Source organism: Hyla sarda, chromosome 2 (genome assembly GCF_029499605.1).
Source record: "Hyla sarda isolate aHylSar1 chromosome 2, aHylSar1.hap1, whole genome shotgun sequence".
Taxonomy (NCBI): Eukaryota; Metazoa; Chordata; class Amphibia; order Anura; family Hylidae; genus Hyla; species Hyla sarda.
The window spans coordinates 415,361,833-415,378,493 of NC_079190.1; positions in this window are offsets into that span (position 1 = coordinate 415,361,833).

Consider the following 16,661-nt stretch of genomic DNA (forward strand, 5'->3'; position numbering starts at 1 on the left):
TAGATTACACATTTTGAGCACAAATACATATAAATTGCTATGCTCAGTTCAGTCCTCCTCCCCTACAGAATTCCTGTCCATCTCCAAAATTGGTGTATTTTTAACTATTTGCTTCTTTTATCACAAATAGTAGTAACATGAAAGTTTCCATTGCCCACAATCTCATAATCTGGTATTCCTAAATTTAAACATTCAAAAACAATTGAAGCTTTAAGGCCCCTTTCACACTACATAATTACTCAGAAAATCGGCATTAAAACGGTAGTTACCTAGTCCTATACGGCCGTTGGAAAATCCCATTATAGTCTATGAGATTTTTCTAATAGCCGTTTTAACCCGTTATTTTATGATGGAAGATAGTAATGGCAGAAATAGTTCATGAACTATTTCTCCCGTTACTATCTTCCGTCACAAATAATGGCCATTATTAATAACGGGCTATAACGTGTTAAAACGGCTATTAGAAAAATCCCACAGACTATAATGGGATTTTCTAACGTCCGTATAGGATTTTGTAACTGCCTTTTTGCTGACGATTTTCTGACGGAAGAATATATATCACCTGTTATAAAATTCTGGTATAAGATAATCAAAACAGTTGTCATGCTTTTAGTCACTCCCTTGCGAAAGAACATTGAAATAACACATATAAAGACAAATGAAAAGTTAACAAAAAAGGAAATTCCACAATAGATTGTTAATATACAAGGAATATGACATGGCGGCCTTGGAAACTTTACTAGATTGCATCTTTTGAGCACAGTTACAAATAAATCGCTATGCTCAGTTCAGGCCTCCTCCGCCCCTACAGCCTTCCTGTCCATCTCCAAAATTGGTGCATTTTTAACTATTTGCTTCTTTTATAACAAATAGTAGTAACATGAAAGTTTCCATTGCCCACAATCTCATAATCCGGTATTCCTAATTTTAAACATTCAAAAACAATTGAAGCTTTAAAGGGGTACTCCAGTGCTTAAAAATCTTATCCCCTATGCAAAGGATAGGGGATAAGATGCCTTATCGCGGGAGTCCCGCAGCTGGGGACGCCCGGGATCATGCACACGGCACCCAGTTTGTAATCAGTCCCCGGAGCGTGTTCGCTCCGGGTCTGATTACGGTCGACCGTAGGGCCGGCGGCGTGTGAAATCACGCCCCCGTGTGACGTCACGCTCCACCTCTCAATGCAAGCCTATGGGAGGGGGCGTGATAGCTATTATGCCCCCTCCCGTAGGTTTGCATTGAGGGGCGGAGCGTGACGTCATACGGGGGCGGGGGCGTGACGTCACATGCCGCTGGCCCTGCGAGCATGCTCCGGGGACTGATTAAAAAGGGGGTGCCGCGTGCATGATCCCGGGCGTCCCCAGCTGCGGGACTCACGCGATCAGGCATCTTATCCCCTATCCTTTGGATAGGGGATAAGATGTGTAAGCACCGGAGTACCCCTTTAAGAATATATATCACCTATGTTATAACATTCTGGAACAAGACAATCAAAAACAGTAGTCATGCTTTTACTTAGTCACTCCCTTGTAAAAGAACATTTACATAACACATGTAAAGAAATTTAAAAATTTAAAAAGTTAACAAAAAAAGAAAACTCCACAAAAGATTGTTAATTTACAAGAAATATGACATGGCGGCATTGGAAACTTTACTTGATTACACATTTTGAGCACAAATACATATAAATTGCTATGCTCAGTTCAGTCCTCCTCCCCTACAGAATTCCTGTCCATCTCCAAAATTGGTGTATTTTTTACTATTTGCTTCTTTTATCACAAATAGTAGTAACATGAAAGTTTCCATTGCCCACAATCTCATAATCTGGTATTCCTAAATTTAAACATTCAAAAACAATTGAAGCTTTAAGGCCCCTTTCACACTACATAATTACTCAGAAAATCGGCATTAAAACGGTAGTTACCTAGTCCTATACGGCCGTTGAAAATCCCATTATAGTCTATGAGATTTTTCTAATAGCCGTTTTAACCCGTTATTTTATGATGGAAGATATTAATGGGAGAAATAGTTCATGAACTATTTCTCCCGTTACTATCTTCCGTCACAAATAATGGCCGTTATTAATAACGGGCTATAACGTGTTAAAACGGCTATTAGAAAAATCCCACAGACTATAATGGGATTTTCTAACGGCCGTATAGGATTTTGTAACTGCCCTTTTGCTGACGATTTTCTGACGGAAGAATATATATCACCTGTTATAAAATTCTGGTATAAGATAATCAAAACAGTTGTCATGCTTTTAGTCACTCCCTTGCGAAAGAACATTGAAATAACACATATAAAGACAAATGAAAAGTTAACAAAAAAGGAAATTCCACAATAGATTGTTAATATACAAGGAATATGACATGGCGGCCTTGGAAACTTTACTAGATTGCATCTTTTGAGCACAGTTACAAATAAATCGCTATGCTCAGTTCAGGCCTCCTCCGCCCCTACAGCCTTCCTGTCACTCCAAAATTGGTGCATTTTTAACTATTTGCTTCTTTTATCACAAATAGTAGTAACATGAAAGTTTCCATTGCCCACAATCTCATAATCCGGTATTCCTAATTTTAAACATTCAAAAACAATTGAAGCTTTAAAGGAGTACTCCGGTGCTTACATATCTTATCCCCTATGCAAAGGATAGGGGATAAGATGTCTTATCGCGGGAGTCCCGCAGCTGGGGACGCCCGGGATCATGCACGCGGCACCCAGTTTGTAATCAGTCCCCGGAGCGTGTTCGCTCCGGGTCTGATTACGGTCGACCGCAGGGCCGACGGCGTGTGAAATCACGCCCCCGTGTGACGTCACGCTCCGCCTCTCAATGCAAGCCTACGGGAGGGGGCGTGATAGCTATCATGCCCCCTCCCGTAGGTTTGCATTGAGGGGCGGAGCGTGACGTCACACAGGGGCGTGACGTCACATGCCGCTGGCCCTGCGAGCACGCTCCGGGGACTGATTAAAAAGGGGGTGCCGCGTGCATGATCCCGGGCGTCCCCAGCTGCGGGACTCACGCGATCAGGCATCTTATCCCCTATCCTTTGGATAGGGGATAAGATGTGTAAGCACTGGAGTACCCCTTTAAGAATATATGTCACCTATGTTATAACATTCTGGAACAAGACAATCTAAAACAGTAGTCATGCTTTTACTTAGTCACTCCCTTGTAAAAGAACATTTACATAACACATGTAAAGAAATTTAAAAATTTAAAAAGTTAACAAAAAAAGAAAACTCCACAAAAGATTGTTAATTTACAAGAAATATGACATGGCGACATTGGAAACTTTACTAGATTACACATTTTGAGCACAAATACATATAAATTGCTATGCTCAGTTCAGTCCTCCTCCCCTACAGAATTCCTGTCCATCTCCAAAATTGGTGTATTTTTAACTATTTGCTTCTTTTATCACAAATAGTAGTAACATGAAAGTTTCCATTGCCCACAATCTCATAATCTGGTATTCCTAAATTTAAACATTCAAAAACAATTGAAGCTTTAAGGCCCCTTTCACACTACATAATTACTCAGAAAATCGGCATTAAAACGGTAGTTACCTAGTCCTATACGGCCGTTGGAAAATCCCATTATAGTCTATGAGATTTTTCTAATAGCCGTTTTAACCCGTTATTTTATGATGGAAGATAGTAATGGGAGAAATAGTTCATGAACTATTTCTCCCGTTACTATCTTCCGTCACAAATAATGGCCGTTATTAATAACGGGCTATAACGTGTTAAAACGGCTATTAGAAAAATCCCACAGACTATAATGGGATTTTCTAACGGCCGTATAGGATTTTGTAACTGCCCTTTTGCTGACGATTTTCTGACGGAAGAATATATATCACCTGTTATAAAATTCTGGTATAAGATAATCAAAACAGTTGTCATGCTTTTAGTCACTCCCTTGCGAAAGAACATTGAAATAACACATATAAAGACAAATGAAAAGTTAACAAAAAAGGAAATTCCACAATAGATTGTTAATATACAAGGAATATGACATGGCGGCCTTGGAAACTTTACTAGATTGCATCTTTTGAGCACAGTTACAAATAAATCGCTATGCTCAGTTCAGGCCTCCTCCGCCCCTACAGCCTTCCTGTCCATCTCCAAAATTGGTGCATTTTTAACTATTTGCTTCTTTTATCACAAATAGTAGTAACATGAAAGTTTCCATTGCCCACAATCTCATAATCCGGTATTCCTAATTTTAAACATTCAAAAACAATTGAAGCTTTAAAGGGGTACTCTGGTGCTTACATATCTTATCCCCTATGCAAAGGATAGGGGATAAGATGCCTTATCGCGGGAGTCCCGCAGCTGGGGACGCCCGGGATCATGCACGCGGCACCCAGTTTGTAATCAGTCCCTGGAGCGTGTTCGCTCCGGGTCTGATTACGGTCGACCGCAGGGCCGGCGGCGTGTGAAATCACGCCCCCGTGTGACGTCACGCTCCCCCTCTCAATGCAAGCCTACGGGAGGGGGCGTGATAGCTATCATGCCCCCTCCCGTAGGTTTGCATTGAGGGGCGGAGCGTGACGTCACACGGGGGCGGGGGCGTGACGTCACATGCCGCTGGTCCTGCGAGCACGCTCCGGGGACTGATTAAAAAGGGGGTGCCGTGCGCATGATCCCGGGCGTCCCCAGCTGCGGGACTCCCGCGATCAGGCATCTTATCCCCTATCCTTTGAATAGGGGATAAGATGTGTAAGCACCGGAGTACCCCTTTAAGAATATATATCACCTAAGTTATAACATTCTGGAACAAGACAATCAAAAACAGTAGTCATGCTTTTACTTAGTCACTCCCTTGTAAAAGATCATTTTCATAACACATGTAAAGAAATTTAAAAATTTAAAAAGTTAACAAAAAAAGTAAACTCCACAAAAGATTGTTAATTTACAAGAAAAATGACATGGCGGCATTGGAAACTTTACTAGATTACACATTTTGAGCACAAATACATATAAATTGCTATGCTCAGTTCAGTCCTCCTCCCCTACAGAATTCCTGTCCATCTCCAAAATTGGTGTATTTTTAACTATTTGCCTCTTTTATCACAAATAGTAGTAACATGAAAGTTTCCATTGCCCACAATCTCATAATCTGGTATTCCTAAATTTAAACATTCAAAAACAATTGAAGCTTTAAGGCCCCTTTCACACTACATAATTACTCAGAAAATCGGCATTAAAACGGTAGTTACCTAGTCCTATACGGCCGTTGGAAAATCCCATTATAGTCTATGAGATTTTTCTAATAGCCGTTTTAACCCGTTATTTTATGATGGAAGATAGTAATGGGAGAAATAGTTCATGAACTATTTCTCCCGTTACAATCTTCCGTCACAAATAATGTCCGTTAATAATAACGGGCTATAACGTGTTAAAATGGCTATTAGAAAAATCCCACAGACTATAATGGGATTTTCTAACGGCCGTATAGGTTTTTGTAACTGCCCTTTTGCTGACGATTTTCTGACGGAAGAATATATATCACCTGTTATAAAATTCTGGTATAAGATATTCAAAACAGTTGTCATGCTTTTAGTCACTCCCTTGCGAAAGAACATTGAAATAACACATATAAAGACAAATGAAAAGTTAACAAAAAAGGAAATTCCACAATAGATTGTTAATATACAAGGAATATGACATGGCGGCCTTGGAAACTTTACTAGATTGCATCTTTTGAGCACAGTTACAAATAAATCGCTATGCTCAGTTCAGGCCTCCTCCGCCCCTACAGCCTTCCTTTCCATCTCCAAAATTGGTGCATTTTTAACTATTTGCTTCTTTTATCACAAATAGTAGTAACATGAAAGTTTCCATTGCCCACAATCTCATAATCCGGTATTCCTAATTTTAAACATTCAAAAACAATTGAAGCTTTAAAGGGGTACTCCGGTGCTTACATATCTTATCCCCTATGCAAAGGATAGGGGATAAGATGCCTTATCGCGGGAGTCCCGCAGCTGGGGACGCCCGGGATCATGCACGCGGCACCCAATTTGTAATCAGTCCCCGGAGCGTGTTTGCTCCTGGTCTGATTACGGTCGACCGCAGGGCCGGCGGCGTGTGAAATCACGCCCCCGTGTGACGTCACGCTCCGCCTCTCAATGCAAGCCTGCGGGAGGGGCGTGATAGCTATCATGCCCCCTCCCATAGGTTTGCATTGAGGGGCGGAGCGTGACGTTACACGGGGGCGGGGGCGTGACGTCACATGCCGCTGGCCCTGCGAGCACGCTCCGGGGACTGATTAAAAAGGGGGTGCCGCGCGCATGATCCCGGGCGTCCCCAGCTGCGGGACTTCCGCGATCAGGCATCTTATCCCCTATCCTTTGGATAGGGGATAAGATGTGTAAGCACCGGAGTACCCCTTTAAGAATATATATCACCTATGTTATAACATTCTGGAACAAGACAATCAAAAACAGTAGTCATGCTTTTACTTAGTCACTCCCTTGTAAAAGAACATTTACATAACACATGTAAAGAAATTTAAAAATTTAAAAAGTTAACAAAAAAAGAAAACTCCACAAAAGATTGTTAATTTACAAGAAATATGACATGACGGCATTGGAAACTTTACTAGATTACACATTTTGAGCACAAATACATATAAATTGCTATGCTCAGTTCAGTCCTCCTCCCCTACAGAATTCCTGTCCATCTCCAAAATTGGTGCATTTTTAACTATTTGCTTCTTTTATCACAAATAGTAGTAACATGAAAGTTTCCATTGCCCACAATCTCATAATCTGGTATTCCTAAATTTAAACATTCAAAAACAATTGAAGCTTTAAGGCCCCTTTCACACTACATAATTACTCAGAAAATTGGCATTAAAACGGTAGTTACCTAGTCCTATACGGCCGTTGGAAAATCCCATTATAGTCTATGAGATTTTTCTAATAGCCGTTTTAACCCGTTATTTTATGATGGAAGATAGTAATGGGAGAAATAGTTCATGAACTATTTCTCCCGTTACTATCTTCCGTCACAAATAATGGCCGTTATTAATAACGGGCTATAACGTGTTAAAACGGCTATTAGAAAAATCCCACAGACTATAATGGGATTTTCTAACGGCTGTATAGGATTTTGTAACTGCCCTTTTGCTGACGATTTTCTGAAGGAACTTCGAAAACGGAGTAATTATGTATTGTGAAAGGGGCCTAAGAATATATATCACCTGTTATAAAATTCTGGTATAAGATAATCAAAATAGTTGTCATGCTTTTAGTCACTCCCTTGCGAAAGAACATTGAAATAACACATATAAAGACAAATAAAAAGTTAACAAAAAAGGAAATTCCACAGTAGATTGTTAGTATACAAGGAATATGACATGGCGGCCTTGGAAACTTTACTAGATTACACGTTTTGAGCACAGTTACAAATAAATCGCTATGCTCAGTTCAGGCCTCCTCCGCCCCTACAGCCTTCCTGTCCATCTCCAAAATTGGTGCATTTTTAACTATTTGCTTCTTTCATCACAAATAGTAGTAACATGAAAATTTCCATTGCCCACAATCTCATGATCCGGTATTCCTAATTTTAAACATTCAAAAACAATTGAAGCTTTAAAGGGGTACTCCGGTGCTTACATATCTTATCCCCTATGCAAAGGATAGGGGATAAGATGCCTGATCGCGGGAGTCCCGCAGCTGGGGACGCCCGGGATCATGCACGCGGCACCCAGTTTGTAATCAGTCCCCGTAGCGTGTTCGCTCCGGGTCTGATTACGGTCGACCGCAGGGCCAGCGGCGTGTGACATCCCGCCCCCGTGTGACGTCACGCTCTGCCTCTCAATGCAAGCCTACGGGAGGGGGCGTGATAGCTATCATGCCCCCTCCCGTAGGTTTGCATTGAGGGGCGGAGCGTGACGTCACATGGGGGCGGGGGCGTGACGTCACATGCCGCCGGCCCTGCGAGCACGCTCCGGGGTCTGATTAAAAAGGGGGTGCCGGGTGCATGATCCCGGGCGTCCAATGGTGCAGGACTCACGCGATCAGGCATCTTATCCCCTATCCTTTGAGGGGGTAAGATGAGTAAGCACCGGAGTACCCCTTTCAGAATATATATCACCTATGTTATAACATTCTGGAACAAGACAATCAAAAACAGTAGTCATGCTTTTACTTAGTCACTCCCTTGTAAAAGAACATTTACATAACACATGTAAAGAAATTTAAAAATTTTAAAAGTTAACAAAAAAAGAAAACTCCACAAAAGATTGTTAATTTACAAGAAATATGACATGGCGGCATTGGAAACTTTACTAGATTACACATTTTGAGCACAAATACATATAAATTGCTATGCTCAGTTCAGTCCTCCTCCCCTACAGAATTCCTGTCCATCTCCAAAATTGGTGTATTTTTAACTATTTGCTTCTTTTATCACAAATAGTAGTAACATGAAAGTTTCCATTGCCCACAATCTCATAATCTGGTATTCCTAAATTTAAACATTCAAAAACAATTGAAGCTTTAAGGCCCCTTTCACACTACATAATTACTCAGAAAATCGGCATTAAAACGGTAGTTACCTAGTCCTATACGGCCGTTGGAAAATCCCATTATAGTCTATGAGATTTTTCTAATAGCCGTTTTAACCCGTTATTTTATGATGGAAGATAGTAATGGCAGAAATAGTTCATGAACTATTTCTCCCGTTACTATCTTCCGTCACAAATAATGGCCATTATTAATAACGGGCTATAACGTGTTAAAACGGCTATTAGAAAAATCCCACAGACTATAATGGGATTTTCTAACGTCCGTATAGGATTTTGTAACTGCCTTTTTGCTGACGATTTTCTGACGGAAGAATATATATCACCTGTTATAAAATTCTGGTATAAGATAATCAAAACAGTTGTCATGCTTTTAGTCACTCCCTTGCGAAAGAACATTGAAATAACACATATAAAGACAAATGAAAAGTTAACAAAAAAGGAAATTCCACAATAGATTGTTAATATACAAGGAATATGACATGGCGGCCTTGGAAACTTTACTAGATTGCATCTTTTGAGCACAGTTACAAATAAATCGCTATGCTCAGTTCAGGCCTCCTCCGCCCCTACAGCCTTCCTGTCCATCTCCAAAATTGGTGCATTTTTAACTATTTGCTTCTTTTATAACAAATAGTAGTAACATGAAAGTTTCCATTGCCCACAATCTCATAATCCGGTATTCCTAATTTTAAACATTCAAAAACAATTGAAGCTTTAAAGGGGTACTCCAGTGCTTAAAAATCTTATCCCCTATGCAAAGGATAGGGGATAAGATGCCTTATCGCGGGAGTCCCGCAGCTGGGGACGCCCGGGATCATGCACACGGCACCCAGTTTGTAATCAGTCCCCGGAGCGTGTTCGCTCCGGGTCTGATTACGGTCGACCGCAGGGCCGACGACGTGTGAAATCACGCCCCCGTGTGACGTCACGCTCCGCCTCTCAATGCAAGCCTACGGGAGGGGGCGTGATAGCTATCATGCCCCCTCCCGTAGGTTTGCATTGAGGGGCGGAGCGTGACGTCACACAGGGGCGTGACGTCACATGCCGCTGGCCCTGCGAGCACGCTCCGGGGACTGATTAAAAAGGGGGTGCCGCGTGCATGATCCCGGGCGTCCCCAGCTGCGGGACTCACGCGATCAGGCATCTTATCCCCTATCCTTTGGATAGGGGATAAGATGTGTAAGCACTGGAGTACCCCTTTAAGAATATATGTCACCTATGTTATAACATTCTGGAACAAGACAATCTAAAACAGTAGTCATGCTTTTACTTAGTCACTCCCTTGTAAAAGAACATTTACATAACACATGTAAAGAAATTTAAAAATTTAAAAAGTTAACAAAAAAAGAAAACTCCACAAAAGATTGTTAATTTACAAGAAATATGACATGGCGGCATTGGAAACTTTACTAGATTACACATTTTGAGCACAAATACATATAAATTGCTATGCTCAGTTCAGTCCTCCTCCCCTACAGAATTCCTGTCCATCTCCAAAATTGGTGTATTTTTAACTATTTGCTTCTTTTATCACAAATAGTAGTAACATGAAAGTTTCCATTGCCCACAATCTCATAATCTGGTATTCCTAAATTTAAACATTCAAAAACAATTGAAGCTTTAAGGCCCCTTTCACACTACATAATTACTCAGAAAATCGGCATTAAAACGGTAGTTACCTAGTCCTATACGGCCGTTGGAAAATCCCATTATAGTCTATGAGATTTTTCTAATAGCCGTTTTAACCCGTTATTTTATGATGGAAGATAGTAATGGGAGAAATAGTTCATGAACTATTTCTCCCGTTACTATCTTCCGTCACAAATAATGGCCGTTATTAATAACGGGCTATAACGTGTTAAAACGGCTATTAGAAAAATCCCACAGACTATAATGGGATTTTCTAACGGCCGTATAGGATTTTGTAACTGCCCTTTTGCTGACGATTTTCTGACGGAAGAATATATATCACCTGTTATAAAATTCTGGTATAAGATAATCAAAACAGTTGTCATGCTTTTAGTCACTCCCTTGCGAAAGAACATTGAAATAACACATATAAAGACAAATGAAAAGTTAACAAAAAAGGAAATTCCACAATAGATTGTTAATATACAAGGAATATGACATGGCGGCCTTGGAAACTTTACTAGATTGCATCTTTTGAGCACAGTTACAAATAAATCGCTATGCTCAGTTCAGGCCTCCTCCGCCCCTACAGCCTTCCTTTCCATCTCCAAAATTGGTGCATTTTTAACTATTTGCTTCTTTTATCACAAATAGTAGTAACATGAAAGTTTCCATTGCCCACAATCTCATAATCCGGTATTCCTAATTTTAAACATTCAAAAACAATTGAAGCTTTAAAGGGGTACTCCGGTGCTTACATATCTTATCCCCTATGCAAAGGATAGGGGATAAGATGCCTTATCGCGGGAGTCCCGCAGCTGGGGACGCCCGGGATCATGCACGCGGCACCCAATTTGTAATCAGTCCCCGGAGCGTGTTTGCTCCTGGTCTGATTACGGTCGACCGCAGGGCCGGCGGCGTGTGAAATCACGCCCCCGTGTGACGTCACGCTCCGCCTCTCAATGCAAGCCTGCGGGAGGGGCGTGATAGCTATCATGCCCCCTCCCATAGGTTTGCATTGAGGGGCGGAGCGTGACGTTACACGGGGGCGGGGGCGTGACGTCACATGCCGCTGGCCCTGCGAGCACGCTCCGGGGACTGATTAAAAAGGGGGTGCCGCGCGCATGATCCCGGGCGTCCCCAGCTGCGGGACTTCCGCGATCAGGCATCTTATCCCCTATCCTTTGGATAGGGGATAAGATGTGTAAGCACCGGAGTACCCCTTTAAGAATATATATCACCTATGTTATAACATTCTGGAACAAGACAATCAAAAACAGTAGTCATGCTTTTACTTAGTCACTCCCTTGTAAAAGAACATTTACATAACACATGTAAAGAAATTTAAAAATTTAAAAAGTTAACAAAAAAAGAAAACTCCACAAAAGATTGTTAATTTACAAGAAATATGACATGACGGCATTGGAAACTTTACTAGATTACACATTTTGAGCACAAATACATATAAATTGCTATGCTCAGTTCAGTCCTCCTCCCCTACAGAATTCCTGTCCATCTCCAAAATTGGTGCATTTTTAACTATTTGCTTCTTTTATCACAAATAGTAGTAACATGAAAGTTTCCATTGCCCACAATCTCATAATCTGGTATTCCTAAATTTAAACATTCAAAAACAATTGAAGCTTTAAGGCCCCTTTCACACTACATAATTACTCAGAAAATTGGCATTAAAACGGTAGTTACCTAGTCCTATACGGCCGTTGGAAAATCCCATTATAGTCTATGAGATTTTTCTAATAGCCGTTTTAACCCGTTATTTTATGATGGAAGATAGTAATGGGAGAAATAGTTCATGAACTATTTCTCCCGTTACTATCTTCCGTCACAAATAATGGCCGTTATTAATAACGGGCTATAACGTGTTAAAACGGCTATTAGAAAAATCCCACAGACTATAATGGGATTTTCTAACGGCTGTATAGGATTTTGTAACTGCCCTTTTGCTGACGATTTTCTGAAGGAACTTCGAAAACGGAGTAATTATGTATTGTGAAAGGGGCCTAAGAATATATATCACCTGTTATAAAATTCTGGTATAAGATAATCAAAATAGTTGTCATGCTTTTAGTCACTCCCTTGCGAAAGAACATTGAAATAACACATATAAAGACAAATAAAAAGTTAACAAAAAAGGAAATTCCACAGTAGATTGTTAGTATACAAGGAATATGACATGGCGGCCTTGGAAACTTTACTAGATTACACGTTTTGAGCACAGTTACAAATAAATCGCTATGCTCAGTTCAGGCCTCCTCCGCCCCTACAGCCTTCCTGTCCATCTCCAAAATTGGTGCATTTTTAACTATTTGCTTCTTTCATCACAAATAGTAGTAACATGAAAATTTCCATTGCCCACAATCTCATGATCCGGTATTCCTAATTTTAAACATTCAAAAACATTTGAAGCTTTAAAGGGGTACTCCGGTGCTTACATATCTTATCCCCTATGCAAAGGATAGGGGATAAGATGCCTGATCGCGGGAGTCCCGCAGCTGGGGACGCCCGGGATCATGCACGCGGCACCCAGTTTGTAATCAGTCCCCGTAGCGTGTTCGCTCCGGGTCTGATTACGGTCGACCGCAGGGCCAGCGGCGTGTGACATCCCGCCCCCGTGTGACGTCACGCTCTGCCTCTCAATGCAAGCCTACGGGAGGGGGCGTGATAGCTATCATGCCCCCTCCCGTAGGTTTGCATTGAGGGGCGGAGCGTGACGTCACATGGGGGTGGGGGCGTGACGTCACATGCCGCCGGCCCTGCGAGCACGCTCCGGGGTCTGATTAAAAAGGGGGTGCCGGGTGCATGATCCCGGGCGTCCAATGGTGCAGGACTCACGCGATCAGGCATCTTATCCCCTATCCTTTGAGGGGGTAAGATGAGTAAGCACCGGAGTACCCCTTTCAGAATATATATCACCTATGTTATAACATTCTGGAACAAGACAATCAAAAACAGTAGTCATGCTTTTACTTAGTCACTCCCTTGTAAAAGAACATTTACATAACACATGTAAAGAAATGTAAAAATTTTAAAAGTTAACAAAAAAAGAAAACTCCACAAAAGATTGTTAATTTACAAGGAATATGAAATGGCGGCCTTGGAAACTTTACTAGATTACACATTTTGAGCACGAATACATATAGATTGCTATGCTCAGTTCAGTCCTCCTCCCCTACAGAATTCCTGTACATCTCCAAAATTGGTGCATTTTTAATATTTGCTTCTTTTATCACAAATAGTAGTAACATGAAAGTTTCCATTGCCCACAATCTCATAATCTGGTATTACTAAATTTAAACATTCAAAAACAATTGAAGCTTTAAGGCCCCTTTCACACTACATAATTACTCAGAAAATCGGCATTAAAACGGGAGTTACCTAGTCCTATACGGCCGTTGGAAAATCCCATTATAGTCTGTGAGATTTTTCTAATAGCCGTTTTAAGCCGTTATTTTATGATGGAAGATAGTAATGGGAGAAATAGATCATGAACTATTTCTCCCGTTACTATCTTCCGTCACAAATAATGGCCATTATTAATAACGGGCTATAACGTGTTAAAACGGCTATTAGAAAAATCCCACAGACTATAATGGGATTTTCTAACGGCCGTATAGGATTTTGTAACTGCCCTTTTGCTGACGATTTTCTGACGGAAGAATATATATCACCTGTTATAAAATTCTGGTATAAGATAATCAAAACAGTTGTCATGCTTTTAGTCACTTCCTTGCGAAAGAACATTGAAATAATACATATAAAGACAAATGAAAAGTTAACAAAAAAGGAAATTCCACAATAGATTGTTAATATACAAGGAATATGACATGGCGGCCTTGGAAACTTTACTAGATTACACGTTTTGAGCACAAATACATATAAATTGCTATGCTCAGTTCAGTCCTCCTCCCCTACAGAATTCCTGTCCATCTCCAAAATTGGTGCATGTTTAACTTTTTGCTTCATTTATCACAAATAGTAGTAACATGAAAGTTTCCATTGCCCACAATCTCATAATCTGGTATTCCTAATTTTAAACATTCAAAAACAATTTAAGCTTTAAGGCCGCCCCTTTCACTCTACATAATTACTTAGAAAATCGGCATTAAAACGGTAGTTACATAGTCCTATACGGCCGTTGGAAAATCCCATTATAGTCTGTGAGGAGCCACAACCCTGAAAGGAGAAAATCTTCCCCTTACAGGCTTCCGAAATGGCAGACCAAATCCACCGAGAAATGGTGGCATTGAAAGCAGGCTGTCCTTTACAACGACCCTCCGTAAGGACAAAAAAGGAATCACACTGACAAAACGCAGAAGTGATAGAGAGATAAGGAGAAGGATCAGGACAAAAAGACGGGAGGACAATGTCCTCATTGAGATGAAAAGCCGAAACCACCTTAGGCAAAAAAGGAAGGATCTGGCAGGAAAACAACCTTGTCCTGGTGGAGCACCAGAAATGAAGAACGGCAGGAGAGAGCTGCCAATTCAGACACCCTTCGGATAGAGGTGATAACAACAAGAAACGCCACTTTCCAAGAAAGGAGGCGTAGAGACACCTCTCTAAGGGGCTCAAAAGGTTCACCCTGGAGGGCACTCAGAACATGATTCAAGTCCCAAGGGGGAGAGGGCGACCGATAAGAAGGGACAGGAGCGTGACCACGTCGGCGTACCACGACCTTCGGGGCCAATCTGGAGCTACCAGAATGGCGAGAACGTCCTCCGCTTTGAGCTTCCTCAGAACCCTGGGAAGGAGCGGAAGGGTATGAAACAGATAGGGTAGGGCAAACCCCACCAAAGGAATCACTAGGGCGTCCACGGCTAAAGCCAGAGGGTCCCAGCACTTGGAAACAAATGGAAGGATCTTCCCATAGTGCCGGAACGTGAAGAGGGCCACGTCTGGAATTCCCCAGAGGTTGCGGATCTGTGTGAAGACCTCTGGATGTAGGGACCACTCACCTGGGTTGGGTGAGGACCGACTGAGGAAGTCCGCTTCCCAGTTGAGAAACCCCGGAATGTGAATCGCCGAGATGGCCGGAACCATGCTTTCCGCCCAGATGAGAATCTTTGTCACCTCCGCCATGGCTGTCGAGCTGCGAGTGCCGCCTTGACGATTTATGTATCCCACGGCCGTGGGGTTGTCTGACTGGACGTGGACAGGTGGGGTCTGAAGCCGGGACTCCCAATGAAGAAGACAAAGCAGGATCGCCCGTAGTTCCAATATGTTTATCGGAAGAAGGGCTTCTCGGGGAGACCAGAGTCCCTGGACCGTCCAATCCCTGAACACACCGCCCCAGCCCGACTAGCATCCGTCGTTACCACCTGCCAGTGAAGGGGAACAAATGAGCGCCCCTGGGAGCGGAGCCAGCAGAGAAGAGACTGACGGATCCTGTGAGGGAGAACAGGGACAGCGGAGATCTGTCCCACCGAGAGAGAATCGCCAGTTGAAGAGGTCGGTAAGGAAACTGGGCAAAGGGCACGGCCTCTATGGTCACCACCATCCATCCCAGTTCTTCCATGCAAGTGCGGATGGAGACTGGGACCTGGAGCCGAAGGGAGCGGACTCCTGACAGAAGAGTCAGACGTTTGTCTGGCGGAAGGCAAATTCGGGCCGAGGTCGTGTTGAACTGAAGTCCCAAGAATATCAGGGACTGGGTGGGAGAGAGGACTGACTTGTCCCGGTTGACCCTCCACCCGAAGCGATCCAGAGTGTGAAGAGTGACATCCACATTCTCCAGAGTCTGGGATCTGGTGGAAGTCTTGATGAGAGGGTCGTCCAGGTGGGGTATCACCGAGACTCCCCTGGGCCGCAACAGGGCCATCACTGGCGCAAGGATCTTGGTAAAGACCCGAGGAGCCGTGGCCAGGCAAAAGGGGAGGGCTACGAATTGAAAATGCCCCTCCGGAACCGCAAAGTGGAGTTACCGTGATGGCCTGGAAATATTGGCACATGGAGATAGACATCCTTGATGTCTACTGAGGAGAAACTCCCCTAGTTCCAGGGATACCACTACCGAACGGAGAGATTCCATTCGGAAGTGGCAGATGAGAAGATGACAGTTGAGACGCTTGAGGTCTAGGATTGGCCGCACAGAACCGTCCTTCTTGGGGACCACAAAAAGATTGGAATAGAAACCCAAAAAACTTTCCCCTGGAGGAAAGGGACCGATAACCCCCTGGAGAAGCAGAGACTGTAGAGCCTCTCGAAATTGCTTCGCCAGAGAAGGAGACCGGGGGGCCCAGGATCAAAAAAAGCGATCCCTCGGGAGGGAGGCAAATTCGATTCGGTAACCGCTGGATACCACGTCCCTGACCCGGGAGTCCTGAATTTGTGTGGTCCAGATGTCTCGAAAAAAATAAGAGAAGACCTCCCACCCGAGAAAAAACTGCGGGTGGGGGCTTCTCTTTGGAAGAGGGTTTGCGGTTGCCTGATTTGGCCGCAAACTGGAAGGAATGGTTGGTGTCCAACTTCC